Source organism: Monodelphis domestica, chromosome 2 (assembly GCF_027887165.1).
Source record: "Monodelphis domestica isolate mMonDom1 chromosome 2, mMonDom1.pri, whole genome shotgun sequence".
Lineage (NCBI taxonomy): Eukaryota > Metazoa > Chordata > Mammalia > Didelphimorphia > Didelphidae > Monodelphis > Monodelphis domestica.
This window is the reverse complement of record NC_077228.1, coordinates 79,132,148-79,148,689: the sequence shown is the minus strand read 5'-3', so window position 1 is coordinate 79,148,689 and position 16,542 is coordinate 79,132,148. Positions and strand designations below refer to the sequence as shown.

The following is a 16,542-nucleotide window of genomic DNA, read 5'->3' as shown; positions in this document are numbered from 1 at the left end:
AACTATAAAGACAGATGGTTAGTCTGGATCTCTTCAATTCAATGACGGATTTGTAGCCAGATAAGCTCAGCAAGAATTGCCCTTTTCCTCCTCAGTTCAAAAGGGAAAAAGACTGTATTCCCAACTGCTCATGTGCTTTTCTTAGCTGGAGATTCCATTCCCATCCCCCATTGGCAGCCAAAGTTCTATCTCCTTTTTGCATGCGATTACACTGCAAAATCCACTCCTTGTATTTCCTTCAGTATCTCTCTCTCTTCCACAATTCCTCCCTTTACTGTTTTACACATTCAGCCTGACAACTATACCAAAGTACAGTACTTATGTTATTATTATTCTATCTATCATGTAAAATATACTATTCTAAATATTCCTCCTTCCCCCAAAATAACAAACCTTAATCTATTTTAAATATCCTAATCTACCTAAATTCTATGTCTATGATCAGGATTATAGGAAAGTGGAAGGTAGGAAAGTATTTCAAATACATGGGTATTTTTCATCATGGCAACAGTTTCAACAATGTAACACTTTCTGTAGCAATCTAAATTTTCCTATCTCAATGAACAATTACAAATGTATAACTATGAACTGTTATGAACTCTACTAACTTCTACATTAGTAATAACTTTTTTAAAAAATTATATCACAAGATATATTATTCTGTCCTTAGTTTATCTCTATTTTCAAACTTCCCTGATCTAATCTCTCCCTATATGTTAATAATTAATATATTCCTGCAGAAGCTCAAGTGTAAATTATGAAGTAGGTTGATCTTATGTACAATGCAATCCAAAACATATCAGTGTGTTTAAATGTTTATGTACTAAGTATGTAGTGTTGAATGCATACTTACTGTCCTTCAGGAAATCCTCTTCATATGTTGCCTGAGGATCTATCATTCATTCTTCCTGTTTTAATTCTAATGTGTATGTGAATGCAATGCCCTATATTCTCTTTGATTTTAAAGTTCTTTTGTTGTCCTTGGTGTTGATTGAAGTAATTCCATTGGTCCAGTGAATTTCCTCTGTGCAGCATACATATTTGCCTGTCATTTCACTTTGATTGAAGTCCTGTGTTCTCTGATGATTGTAATAAATAGGATCATGCATGTGTGTAAAATTAATTTTTTCTGCACATGTGCATGTAAGTAGGAATGATTCTTCATGCGTGTATGTAACCTAATATGTAAATCTTCATGTATGTGTGTATGCAATGTAGTTTTTGTAATTTGTTGTAAATATCATAATCATATGGTTTTGAGATTTGGATTCAAGATTTGGAGAGATGATTTTGAAATTTGGAGATAGAAACTTTTTCTTTCGCTGTTGATTTAATCTTCAGATGTTGATTTTAGCAGGGATTTTTCATGTTATATGTTAGCAGAGATTTGTGTTGTTACATAGAGCTATTTCTTGAGATAATTTACTGTATATATTTGTTTGTGCAATGCTTCATTCTATTTCTTCTTCACTCTCATTGTTCTCATTTGTAGAGACAAATTGATTTGTTTCTAGGGCATTTGGTATTCAGATTCTGATATTTCTCCTGCTGGCTCTTCTGGATTCTCTAGATCTCCTATTGTGCTATTATTATTATGGGCATAATGTTTCACATGAGAGGCATGATATCACTGAAATTTTCCTAATACCTCAATGGATGTGGAAGTAGTTAAAACTACTTCGAGTGGGCTATTCCATCTAGGCTCAGTAGATGTATCACTAACAAAATTCTTCACATACACTTTATCACCTGGCTTGATATTGTGCTGTGAGAAGTCAAGTGGTACCCTTTGGACTAACAATCCTAGATTCCTTAGTTCTTCCCAACCTATTCTGTATTTCTACTAGATAGGTATGAAGCTGACATTCTCCTCTTAGCATGGATTTGTAAGATGGTTTAGCTGTTAGTCCATGCCACAACGGTTGTCCATATAGAATTTCGAATGGGGAAATATCCAAGTCTCCTCTGGGTCTAGTTCTAAGGTAGAATAAAGCTAAAGGAAGAACATTTGTCCACTTTAGATGTGTTTGTGCACAAAGTTTTCCTATCATTATTTTTAATTCTTTATTCATCCTCTCAACCTGACCTCAACTTTTTGGTCTATAAACATTGTGTAGACTACTTTTGATTTCTAAGTTCTTGTATACTTCTTGCAATATCTGTGATGTGAAATGACTTCCCCTGTCAGAGTCAATAATATCAGGAATGTCCTATCTAGGAATTATTTCCTTCAGTAACGTTTTCACTACAATGGCTGTATTGTTGCTCTTAGCCAGATATCCCTCTATCCATCTAGTCAGACGATCCATAATTACAAATACATATTTATATCCCTTGTGACTAGGCATATTAATGTAGTCAATTTGCAAACATTGGAAAGGTATATAACTTAAAGATCTGCCTCCTAGTGCCTTGTTCTTAAAATGACCTTGATTGAATTTCCTAAATATATCACATGCCTAACAAATTCTAATAGCATTTGTAGATATCTCTGGGGCTGTCCAAAATCTCCTAATGCCATCCAACATGGATTTCACTCTGTAATGACCTTTGGAGTGAATCACATTACATAGATGTTGATAAAGTTTTCTGGGAAGTATGGGATTTCCTTCTGCTAGCAATATTCCTTTCACTAATTTGGCTCCTAGGTATTTTTTCCATGAATGAATCTCATCTCTGTGGTACCCTTTAGTAATATGCTTTTCCACCAGAGAAAGATTCAGAACACAGTAAGGACCAAATCTGACTCCATATCTTGCTGTTATGTCAGTCCTTTGATTCCCCTGGGATATACATTGTCTTTGCTAGAAGTGTGTGCTTTGCAATGTATCACAGCTACTTCACTTGGCAAATCTTCTGATGCTATCAGACAGGATATAAGATCTTAATGTGCAATTTGCTTCACAACTGTTGTTACAAAACCTCTGTTCTTCCATATATATACATTAGCATGCAAGGTTGCAAAAGTGTAACTTGAATTGGTATACACATTTGCTCTTTTGCCTTTTGCCAATTTGAGTGCCTGCATGAGAGTTTTTAATTCAGCACCTTGGGTGCTGACATGACCAGGTAGTGAAGCATGCCATAGTGTATTGTCATTGGTCACTAACTACTGCTGCACCTGTGACCCTTTGTCCTCTAAAGATGTATAAGGATCCATCTGTGTATAACTCAATCTCTGGGTCACTAAGAGGTGTATCTTTTAAGTCTTCCCTTGGTTTGTATAGAATTTCTTGTATTAAGTAATTACTCTGAGAGGGAGATGATGAATTAAGGATCAGATTTGCCTCCTTTTGTCTTTGGACAGGATGCAGCCTGCAGCCTGTGTTGGTGTTACTTACCTCTTAAATTTATCTTGCCAAATTTCTATCTATTCTTAACCCTATACTAAGTTAAATATTCCTTTACCCTCCCAAAACAATAAATCCTAATATGTCTTAACTATTCTGTCTACCTAACTCTATGCTAATTTTGGGTATAGGAAAATGGTTTAGGTAACAGGAATTTACATGAATATAGTTTTGAACATAACAAACCATGTAACGATTTCAACAATTTCAACAGTATTTTGAACATGTAATTGTCCTATCTTCTAATGTCTATAAATTATACTAGGTAAAAGTTTCTATGACTAATAATTGTTATTAATATTATTATGTACTCTAACTTCTATGCTTAATTCTATGTCTTTCCCTATATTCCCTAAGAATATAAACAATTTTTCTAAGCTTTCCCTGTCATTAGTGATTAAAACATTAATAAATTACTCTAATAAAGTTAGTCTGTTTGTATCTATATAGATTTACATATGTACAAATATATAATAAAATATAATGTACTTTCTGTGCAAACTCATGCAGATAAGAAATTTCTGTTTGAATTTCCACAGAAATTTATACATATATCAGCATGAATTTGTGTGTTGCAATTATGCATGTGTTATATACTTACCCAGTCCATGAGATTTCCTTTCACATTGTGTTTTTATGTGTATCATATGTCTGTATATGTGAAATTAACATGTATGTAGCATTCTTACATGACCTCATGACCACATGTTCAAAATTTCAAAGTCCTTCCATGTCTTTGTTGTTGATTTGATTGCAAAAACATACGTGTCTTAGTTTTTCATCTGTGCTGGATATACTTGTTGTCTGTCGTCAGCTCTTGATTGAAGTCCTGTGTTGTTTAATACTCAGGAACATACAGGAACATGCATGTGTATAAGATTTTACATGTGCATGTATGTAAGTTTGAATTTTTCATTGTGCATGGAAGTAAGGTATGAATTCTTCATGTGTGCTTGTCAGTATTTATGAGTTGTTTTTCATATGATTAGCTTCATGAGTGGGTTTTGCAGTATGTTGTACTATTTAAGTTATTAGATGCATGTTATGATTATGAATTTGATATTCTCTTATATGATGTTTGAGTTTTCACAAGGGGTTTTATTGTTTGCTCTCTTTGATGCTCATGTTAAGATATGTTGACTTTTTGATGTTTCTTGGAGATAGAATGTTGACATAATGTATTTCATTTAGTTCATAGTTATGTTTTCTTAGTGAAATAACTTAGCTACTTTGTTGTTAAAATTGTTGGCAGAGATTTGTAGAGGCTTTTTCATTAGAGTTAATTCTAAAGTGCCTGTTTTTCTGTCTGTTTTAATGTAAATCTTTCTATCCAAAGCTATTTCATTTGCTTTTGCAATGCTTGCTTATTCTAATTTGTACTCTTGTTTGCTTTCCTTTGTTTTCTTTCATAGATTTTCATTAATAGGGACTGTTTTTAATTATTACTGGGGCTATTTGTATTGTTGATTATGGCTAGGGCTATTTGTTTCAGATGTCATATTTGTACATCTTCATTGATGGTAATGTCATGGGTGTGATGCAACTTTACATGAAATATGAAACCAAGGATCTTTTTCATCAACCTTTACCAATGTCGGTATGACCTTTACAATGGTTAGAGGTCCTATCCATCTTGGTTCTGTAGGAGATTCTCTATTGAAATTCTTGACATGTACTTTGTCTCTTGGTTTTATCTTAGGAGATGAAAAATCTAATGGTATTCTTTAAACGAGTAAACCCAGTTTCCTTAGTGTTTCCAATCTATCTTGTATTTGTTTTAGATATTCATGAAGTACACATTCCCCGATGATGACTTTACTGTCCTACCATGCCAAAGTGGTTGACCATATAGCATTTCAAATGGTGATATATGCAAATCATTTCTAGGTCTAGTTCTTATATTGAACAAAGCAAGAGGCATAACATCTGTCCATTTTAAATGTGTTTCTGAACAGTTTTCCTCTTTGTGTCTTCAATTCTTTGTTCATACATTCCACCTGGCCTGAATTTTGGGGTCGATAAACTGAGTGATAATTGCATTTGATCCCCAAGTTCTTGTAGATTTCTTGCAGAACTTGAGAAGTGAAATGAGACTCCCTGTCCGAGTCTATGGTAGTGGGAATGCCATGTTTAGGTATCTTACTATTGTTGCTATGTCATTTTTCTTGGCTGGACATGCTTCAAACCATCTTGTCAGTCTATCCATAATAACCAATGCATATTTGTATCCCTTGTCTTTGGGCATGTTAATATAATCAATTTGAATACATTGGAAAGGCATGTAACTGAGAGGTCTGCCTCCCAATGCTATGTTCTTAAAATGTCCTTGATTATATTTTCTGCATGTTTCACATGCCTGACAAGTTCTAATGGCATTTGTTGTTATTCCTGGTGCCATCCAAAACCTCTGTAGGATCCAGAATCCCTTGTACCCTGTAATGTCCTTTTGCATGAATTACGGTGCATAGATGTTGATATAGTTTTTAGGGAGAATCAGTTTACCCCCTTGAGCAATCCAGATGGTTTGATTAATTTAGCGCTCAGCCACTCCTTCCATGACTGTATTTCTTCTCTGTTTTAAGCTTCGATGAGATTGTGCTTTTCAATCATAGAAAAATTCAGCACACGGTGGGGTCCAAACCTTACAGCATATTTTGAGGTTACGTCTGCTCTGTCTTTCCCTAGGGATATTCAGTCCTTTCCATGAGTATGTGCCTTGCATTGGATTATGGCCACCTCTTTTGGAAGTTCTATAGCATTTATAATACGGTCTATTAATTTGCCATATGCAATTGGTTTCCTAGCTGAAGTTTTATACCGTCTGTTTTTCCATATGTATGCAGAATAATGCAAAGTGGAGAAAGCAAATACAAGTCCATGTAAATGTTAACCCTCTTTCCTTCAGCTAACTCCAGAGTCATGAGCAGAGCCTTTAGCTTGGCTCCTTGAGTGCTAACATGACTTGGCAATGATGCATGCCAAAGCATTTTGTCATTGCCCACTACTGCAGCTCCTGTGACTCTAAATCCGTTGTGAATATAGGAGGATTCATAAGTGTAGAATTCTATTTCTGGATTGATAAGAGGTGTGTCCTTAAGGTCTTTGTTGGGTTTATGCATCATCTCCACTACTTGGTTACAATCATGCAGTTGCTCACCACCTATTGACAAATCTGGAATTGGAGTCTGGGTTGAATGGTACACATCTATGAATATTGATGTTGTCACTGCCTAGCAAAATTATATACTGGGATATTCTTGCATCAGTGAATGAATGCATATTCTGCAACTTTAGCAATTTTTCTATTTGGTGTGCAGAATACACATGCAACTTGCATCCCAGTACTATATCAGAAGATTTCTTGACCATAAGAGCTGTTGCTACCATGCTCCTAAGGCAATGCACCATTGCTTGTGTGACAGCATTGAGGATAGAACTGTAAAATGCAATAGCCCTTAAGTTCAGCCCAAAATATTGTGCTAATATTCCAGAAACGATGTCTTTAGCTTCATAGACATACAAGTGGAACTCCTTCTTATAACCTGGTATTCTCAAAGCCAGAGCTGATAGAATGGCTCTTTTTAACTGTGACAAAGCATGCAGGTGTTCTTTGTTTAATTGCAATGGTTCTTTAATTTCTTTCTTTGTCAAATCAGTTAAACATTTAAAAATATGGGCATATCTTACTATGTATTATCTTGAGAAACCAGAAACCCCTAGAAATGCTCTAAGTTCTTTCTTGGTCCTAGGGATGCCTAGCTTCCATATGTATGCTATTCTTTTATTAGAGATTTTCCTGGTGCCCCCCTCCAGGACAAATCCAAGATACTCAGCCTTCAGGAGAACCCTCTGGATTTTCTTTTTTGAAACTTTGTGTCCTCTCTTATGAAGCTCTACTTCTTTGAATCTTTCAAACATGTTTTTGGGTCAGGTGATGCTAGCAGTAAGTCATCCACATAATGTATTAATTTATTTTAGGATTTTGGGTGAGGAAAGAACAAGAGGGAACATATAAATGATTCAGATTTATTAGTTGAGAAGGGGAGGAAGGAATAGGAGTTTAGGAGGAAATTATACTAATTATCTTAACAATCTAATATCTAAAAATATCTAAAACTATTTTATTAAGCTAAACAGTAAATTTCCCTAATAGTCAAGTCTCACACCAGGAGTCCAAACAAATGGTCCAGGATCTTCAGTTGTTTAGTCTATCTTCATTCTTCTTGATTCAAAGCTGCCAGCAGCCAGATCCAAAAGATTTCTTTTCTACTGTTGGTCTCAGGAGAAACCCTTTCCCAAGCCTCAAACTTGGGTCCTTCCAGGAGAGATCTCATGAAGTCCACTATATATATATATATATATATATATATATATATATATCTTTCCCAGATCTATATCCTCAGGCTCCCATAAGACTCTTAGTCACATGCTCCTGTCAATTACTCACTCTGATGTTTGCACCTCTGTTTTTGCAAACCATTCATCTTTATTATACTACATTTGAAAGTTATGTTAGCTAGATCTCTCTGTAGAAGTTGACAAAATATGGAAGCTGACTCACAACATCTTTGCACTAGTCTTGTACACCACAACTGAGTTTGTCCCCAGTGGAAAGCAAAAATATTTTGAGAGTCAGGGTGCAGTGATATGGTAAAGCATGCATTGCTTCAGTCCAACACTGTGTACCATAATGCCTCTGAAGGTATTTGTGTTATTATATCATTCAGAGAAGGTGTGACAGTGTGGGTTTTTTCTTATTTACTGCCCTAATATCCATCACAAATCTCCAAACTGAAATGCCATCTTCATTAAGCTTGTACTTTTTAATAGCTAGAATTGGACTATTAAATTCAGACATTGTAGGGTTTGAAATGCCTTATTCTAAGAAGCTGTTTATGATTGGTGTTATGCCTTCTTTTGCTTCCTTACTTAATTTGTACTGTGGCATCTTGAGTGGTATTCCATCCCTGACTTCAATTCTGACTGATGTCACTGGTTTTATCCTACCCACGTTATTCTGATGTTTTATAAATACTCCTTATGGGATATCTTTAAGTATTTCATACATAGATGTTAAAATTTGAATTTTCTCGGGTTCTTCTTCTAATTGTTCCAGATATAACAATGGGTAGTGTTTTAATGAATGTTTGGGCAAATGCAAGTATATTTTCCCAGATCTTTCACATTGCAAAGTTGCCCGAATTTTACACAAAAAATCCCATCCTAAAAGGTTATCTGGACATGAGGGAATAAATAAAAATGTATGATCAATGGTGAGAGGACCCAATTTGACCATTGTGCTTTTGAGCTCAGGGACCTGTTGTATTTGTCCCATAGCTCCAGCTATAGAAACCATACCCCCTATGTTGGTATCCCCTGGACATGTCTTTAGGACAGATTTTGAAGCATCAGTATCTACAAGAGCTTTGTATTTTTCCTCTCCCACTTTAATCCATATATAGGGTTCTGGCTTTTGTGTAGATATGGAATTTATTGTTAGTGAATCACTCTGCACTGCTCTGGTACCTTCTGCCAGTTGTATGGGTGAACTAGTTAAATCTTCTAGACTTAAATCATTTCTTCTTTATCTGAGTTTGATTGTATTATATCTTGTACTTCATTGGAAAATGAATTTAAATCACAGCTATGTTTAATCTGATATATTCCTTCATGGTAAGACTTCCCCCAACCATTTAGAATGTTAGTTTCATGGCTATCATTTGAATCCTTGGCTGTTCTATCAGTTGCTAAGTTTTGCATTCTATTCATCTTTTCAAATTTAACTGCTACTCCACCTCCATTACTTTGAATATGATTATTATTTCAAATGTAATTTCAGTTTCATGTTCATTAAATTTTGTAATTTCTAAATTAGTCACTATAGGATGAAAGTTTTCAGCTTCTGGGTTCAAACTAGATGTTTTTTTCTAAAGAAATATGTGCCATATAGCTATTTGAAGCGTTCCTGTGGGTTTTTGTGTTTATCTGTGAGTGTTTGCAAGTCATTTATAATCCCATTAACAATAAACTTTTGTTTTGACTTTCTGCTACAGTTCTTTTGTTGTACAGAATTGAAATTTTTCTTTTTCTGAGTCTTTCACCAGCTCCTGCTTAGGTTTATGTGAATTCTTATGACTTTTGTTAGTACAAAATTCAATCCTTGTGCCCAATCTGCACTGAAATAATGTTTTCTAAGTATGTTTTAATTTGTGTCCTACTTTTTTCATGAGTGGTTACTATGTTATTTCACTCTGAGTCTCTTATTTCCTTTTGTATCCGAGCAATGATATTTTTAACTTCTTCATCTAGCTCCTTCACTTGTCTCTGCATTTCATTTGATATTTTGCTTGGCTTACTTTAATCAGTACTCACAGACTTAATTTTCTGCATCACCTTTGTATTGTCTCGTTTTCTGTTCTTTCTTTTGTATTGTACCAGCATGTCTATCACTATTTTGCACCTCTCTATCTCCATGAACCAAACTAAATACGTTATAATTTTGGCTTCATAAGTCTCCTTTTACAATATCTGAATATTTATGTTTAGTCCCTGCATCTAGCTTCACACATTTCCTGAAGGTTTGATGCTTCCTGATTTGATCTTAAAGTGCAGTATTTGCAGCAGGTATTTTTCTGCTTTTTATAATGTTTTCTTTGTGTGTTCTTATTATTAACTTCATACTTCTTTTTTAGAAAACAGTTTTGTGAAGTGTCCAGTTTTATGACAGAAAAATCATTGTCTGGTCTTACATTCCATTGCTGGTAGGAAGGTTTTGTGTATGTTTTGATCACATTAAGATTTTTAATTTCTTACATCTTTTTTTCCTTTAGATTCTGTTCTGAGTCATATAATTTTTGTTTTAATTCTGACAACTGTCTATTCTGATCTGTGTGACTCATAAATGTATGATGTAGAATCTCATAACTCAAAGTCACCATATCATATTTGGGAAAATAATTTTTGAAGAAATTCTTGAGATGTGGTGTGTAAACTCTAAGAAATTGACTTCTGACATGAGCTGTAAACTCTTCAGAGTCCTTTTCTATTCCCATGATAGCCTCTGGGATTTCAGAGAGGTGGTCAATGAATGTGGCTGGGTGCTCGCTCTTTATTTCGACCATTTTGTCAAATTTACCCCAAGCATTTGGCTTGGAGCAACACATCTTGATTGTCTAGAGCAAATCCTCCCTGCATTTCCTAAGATAGATCATGCATACAGGGTTAGAGAAGTCAAAATCCTTTCTTTGCTCCTCTGTTGGCCAGTTCATCAGGGTGCTTTCAAATCTCATTTTGTCTATGAATTGGCGGTGTTCATGGGGGCTAAATAATTCCAACAGAAGGAGCTCCATATCATCAAAACTTGGTTCAGAGATATGAAATGCTCTTTTCAGTTCCTTCTGTGTTCTGTGGGGCTCTGAGATAAATTTTGGAAATCTTTCCTTGATGGAATTCAATTCCTGAGTGGTGAATTTTTTATGGACCTTAGAGTGTAACACTCCTGCTGAGTCTGAGATCTTATGTCCTTTAAAGGCAAAATTTTCTCAGCCTCTTTGTACCAGTGTCCTTATCCTTGTCATTTCCCTGTGCACCTGACTTGTTTTTCTTGGACTTCTTTTCCTTATCTTTTGTTACTTTGTCATCCTGCCCATTTCCCTTATCTTTGATCTGATTTAACCCTTTTACTTTAAAATTTCCTCACATATATTCTTGACAAGATCTTCCAAGTTTGTGTCCACTACCATGAGTTGTGCCACTGTCCTTGTTACTAAAAACTTGTAAATGTTCATCATGCATGTCAGAGTCTATATTCAGCCATGGTAAAAATGTAAGCCTAACTCAGTATCTTTTTGAAATGGTTTATACATTATAAATGTGGTAGTATTTGTTATGTACCTCACAGTTTCTAATAGTATAGTGGTCATAGTACTATACAATATGCTATATACCCAATAGCCTGCAATTATGGCTAACACCATCATTCCACATACTATCTGTTTGAACATTTTGCCTTTTCTGACTTCCTGTCTACAGGGTATGGATACAGTCTGTTCAGGGTGCCAAATTGTATTAGGGAATTACTCTGAGAGGGAGATGATGAATTAAGGATCAGATCTGCCAACCTCCTCCCTTCCTTCCCTACTCCCTCTGCTCCTTCCCTCTTCCCTCTTCTCTCTCCCTACTCCCTTCCCCCATAAATTAGTTCTACAGTTGGCATCACAGGAAATCTGCTTGAGTTAGTATCTTGTTATAACAGACAGATAACTCTCTCTTTAATAACTTTAAACAAAAGGGGTTTGTTTAGGAGAAAGGGAGAAGTAAGGGAGTTGAGGGGAGAAAGGGTTTGAGGTTTCTCTAATCCTAAAATAATTCCTAAGTTGGAGGATGGTGGAATAGAGTCTAGGTTTTTGGGAAATTGGCCAACAGGTTTGAAAATTCAGTCACTTTTATATTGTAGGGAGAAACCAGAGAGCAGGACTTTTCTGTCCTTTCTCCTTTCTGTCCCAAGGGCAAGAGACCAAGTTCCTCAGCTTGTCTGTTCCTTTTTAATGGTCCTTCCTGGTCACCATTGCAATTAGAATGTTTTCTTTGATTGACAGTTCTTCAGTCCTAGCTTCTCCAGCTCTGCTGTAGACTTTTCCCATTTTCTCTCCTCCACAACATTACATTCTATTACTTGGGTGCAGTCATGTAATGGTCCTTCTAAAGGCAAATCAGGAACCAGAGTTGCTGGGTTTAGAGGTGCATATCTATGAATGGTCAAATTATCATTTCCTAGCAAAATGATTTCATACTGAGATATGAAAGCCTAGCAGATGTGAATGCATGCATATTTTGTGGCCTTAAGAGTTTTTCATTTTGGTGAGCAGAATATACATGAAACTACTGTACTAATGGGGAATCAGGAACCAAAGTTTGACAGGTAACTGAGAGGGAAGGAACAGTAAAGAGGACCACTACTTCCCTCCCAGGCAGAACTGTCTAGAGAAAGGGAGTTGGATCTGACTAGTGCTGAATGGTAAGAGAAAATCCCCTTCAATCTCTTTTCCTATTTTCTTCTTTAATTGACAGTATTCATGATCCCCTTTATTAAGTTGAAGATATATGATTTTTGAATTAATTAAAATATCTATATATAGTAGTAGTCTCTCGGTAACCGAGGATGACAATTGTCTTTGTGCGCTTTCATCTGTGATGTAGATGAGTGTGCACAAAAACACTTGTGTGTGAAGGAGATTTAAATGGAAAAGTCGATGCACAGAGACAGTCACACTCTCTCGGCGTTGGAAGCCCAGGTCCAGTGGCACGAAAAATCGTTACACCTGGAGACTTCCTCAGCTGTATTGAATGGCCATGTTGTCTTTTGTGCTCCAACATGCCCTAAACACTCCACAGTGCTTTGCTGCGTCGCCCTCTCAGCCATTGAACCTTCTTGTTGGTTTCTTCCGTCTGTTCCGCAGAAGCAGTCTTCACATGCTGGGTGAGCAAAGCCTTAGTTCACCAGGGGTCTACGACCCGATGGCTACCCTCACAAGTTTTAGCCGGCCTGTTGAAGCCGTTGCCTGGGGTATGGCCACTGCCGCATGCTAGCAGCTACTAGGAACCACAAGTGAGAGCTGGGTGTCAGGTGAGGGTCAGAGGTAGGAGAGCTGCCCTAGGAGGGCATGACAAGCTCTCCATATCAGAGATACTACCCCTCCCTGAGCACCCCATACACCCCAAATAAATATCTATTTATTAGATAAAGGGTTTGGTATGATAGGTTAGGAAAGAGGGAACAGGAAATCCTTGAACTATATTTCCTCCTACAGTGTCTTCAGGGGTTTGAAGTTTAAGTCTAGGGACTAAGTATTAGTGGGGAAATTGAGAAGGAACCAGAATTGCCAGATACATGGGGAATAAATATAAGGTAGCACCACTTCTACCTCCCCTTCCCCCAAGCAGAGCTATTGTATTAATGGAGGGCTTTGAAGAAGGAACTAAAGTTCAGCTACTTGGGGATTGAATACAATGTGACACTTCTTTCCTTCCTCCCTCTTCCCCAAGTTGAGCTGTTGACCAATGGAATCAATCTGACTAAACTAAAAGGGTAAGTTAAATTTTCCCTTTAGCTTCCTTCTTTTTTTTTTTAATTTGTGTTTAAATTTTTTTTTAAACCCTTACCTTCCATCTTGGAGTCAATACTGTGTATTGGCTCCAAGGCAGAAGAGTGGTAAGGGCTAGGCAATGGGGGTCAAGTGACTTGCCCAGGGTCACACAGCTGGGAAGTGTCTGAGGCCAGATTGAACCTAGGACCTCCTGTCTCTAGGCCTGGCTCTCAATCCACTGAGCGACCCAGCTGCCCCCCCTTCAGCCTCCTTCTTGAAGTGATGTTTTTGAAGTTCTCCTCCTAACACATTTGAATCTGATTCAAATTTCTATTAAAATAAAGATGTCTAATTTATTTAGATATAAAGGGGTGAAGGGTAAACAGGAAAAGGGGGAAAGGAAATCCCTAGGTATTTTCTCTTATATAGATCTTGAGGGTTTGAACCAGAGTCTTCTTTAGAAGTAAGCTCTGGGTTCCCCTAAGGGAAAAAGAGTCCTTATCCTAAAGATTTGCCACCAGTTGAGAGATAAGATCTTTTGCTGGTCAGGTAAAAGGACTGAGAGATTTTGTGTATCTTCACAGCCAAAAGTAGTTCTCCCTCCCAGCGCCAAGGGGCCCAAGATAAGAAGAACTCTTATTTTTTCTCCCAACTACCTTTTGAGTCTGGCTGGAAATTCTATACCATCCCCCAATATCATCTGGGGTTCCATCTGCTCTTCTTCTGAGACATTTCTTCAAAACTCAATTTTTTTTCATTGCTTCTGGTCATTCTCTTGTATACCAACCCCCCATTTCTGTGTTCATACAAAGTCAACCAGACTTTTGTAAGAGTGTTCAGTAGTTACGTTATCGATTAACTAATGTATTCTAACTATCTATTTTATGAAATACACTATCCTAAATACTCTACCCACCCCCAAATAACAAATCCTAAAATATTTTCACTATCCTAATCTTTTAAATTCTATGCTAAGATTTAGGGTTAAAGGAAAGTGGAAGGGTAGGAAAAATTCAAATACAAAAGTATTTTGACCACAGCAACAGATTTAACAATTGTAGCATTTTCTCTGTAACAAAGTAAATATTTCTGTCACAATGAACCACAACCTCTTTCTAACTATCAACTCTTACAAACTCTATTAACTCCTAAGGTAACTATATTTCTTTTAACCTTTCCTCTAGCAACTGTTGAGGGTTTGATCAAAAGTCTCTTCAAAAAAATGGTTTTGAATTTCCCATATGGGAAATGTAGTCTCTAAACCCACAAGAACTTTCTTCAATACTGTTCAGGCAAAAGGGTTTGGAAAGAGTCTCTCCTAGCTGTCTCTTTCTCAGAGTCCAAAACCAGAAGACCAGCAACATTTCTGGCTCCAACTGTTTCTTTGTACTTGGAACTCTCCCATCCCCAGCAGGTGTTCTGAATATTCCATTTGCCCCACCTGGGTCCATCTTCTTCATATCTCAGATTTTCCTCTGCTTCTGGCCATTTCTCTTTACAATCCCCCATTTCTGTTTTCATTCAAAAGTCAATCAGACTTTTGCCCATTATGATCCTTTACTTACCTGAATGATATACTAATGTCTTCTAACTATTCTATGACATATTCTATTCTAAATATTCCACCCCACCCCAAAAATAAGAAATCCCAAGTTAAGACATGGGTTCACCAGACAGTGGGAAGGGTAGGGAAATTCAAATTCAAATACAGAAATATTTTTGAAGTAACGGATTCAACAATTTGTAACATTTTGGTAACAAACTAAATTTTTCTATAACAATTGTACTATGAACTCTTCTAACCTCTATTAACTCTATTAATTCTTAAGGTAACTATAGTCTTCCAAACTTAACTTCTAAAATATATCATTCTGTCCCTAATCTACCCTGAGTTTCAAACTTCCCTAATCTAAACTTTCCCCGTGTGTTAATTGTTAGTAAATTTTAATAACCTAAAGATTTATATCAGTAGATTAATTCATTAGTATTTTACAAATGTACATTGTTCTTTCTGTACAAACTTTACATATGCACACTATGATACATTTGTATATGAGTTCTGACCAGAAGTCATTCAGATAAGAATTTTTCTAAAGAAACTCAAATAACATCAGTATGAAATATGTATGTGCCCTAATTATGAGTTGTTATATACTTACCCCATCCAAGAGTCCTCTTCATGTTATGCTTCTGTGTGAATGTATATGCATTGACCTATATGTGACGTTAACATGTATGATGAAATCTTACCTGACCTTTTTTCATCAGTCCTTGATTTAAAAATTCTTTTGGTGTCCTTGGTATTGATTGAATGAAAATATACATGTCCTGAGTCTTCCTCTGTACAGCATTCATACTTTTTGCCTGTTGTCTCCCCTTGATTGAAGTTCTATGTTCTCTGATGATTTTAACATACAAGATCATGCATGTGTGTAAGATTGAATTTTCTTCATGTGTGCATATGTATGTAAGTATGAATTCTTCATGTATGCATGTCAGTTTTCTATGCTTTGAAATCTTCATGCATGGATGTATATCTAATACAGTGTGAAATCTTCATGCACGGGTATATGTAATGTATTTTTCTAATCAGTTTTAACCGTGTCCTATAATTTGAACTTTGACATTATTTTTTTATAATTTAGAATCTGGTTCTCTGGAGTTCTGGATTTATGGAGATTTGAATATCGGGAGATTCTGATATTTGAATATTTCTGGAGATAGAAACTTTCTTTTACCCTTGATATATACTTTCTTATTGATATAGACAGAGATCATTCATGATGGTGTGTGGTGGTAGAGATATGTTTGTGTTTTTCTGTTAGTAAGAGCTTGTTTCACTATTAGCAGAGATCTGATTGTTATCTGGAGCTATTGTCTTTATACCTGGTACTATCTCATATATTTATGCAGTGCCATTCTGTTTTTTTTCTTTTACTCTCGTTTTTCTCATTTAGAGGGACTATTTAAGTTATTGTTAGGGCATTTGCCATTACTTCAGATTTTTCCTATATTCCTTTTTGCATTCTATTCAGGATGTTTACTCTGAATCTTCTATGTAGCTGTCAGTATTGGGGGCATAATGCTGTTTTATATGTGAGGTGTGA

At 36.0% G+C, this 16,542-nt stretch overlaps 1 long non-coding RNA gene across 1 annotated transcript in view; it reads left to right on the top strand.

Annotated features, from left to right (window-relative positions):
• Positions 1-16,542, top strand: part of LOC107651271 (uncharacterized) — a 112,492-nt gene that overhangs the window by 70,120 nt on the left and 25,830 nt on the right. Inside the window, exon 2 of the long non-coding RNA XR_008916118.1 lies at positions 1-16,542. This exon is cut by the window's left edge and continues 23,119 nt beyond it; it is cut by the window's right edge and continues 25,830 nt beyond it. This is a non-coding gene — a long non-coding RNA (uncharacterized LOC107651271).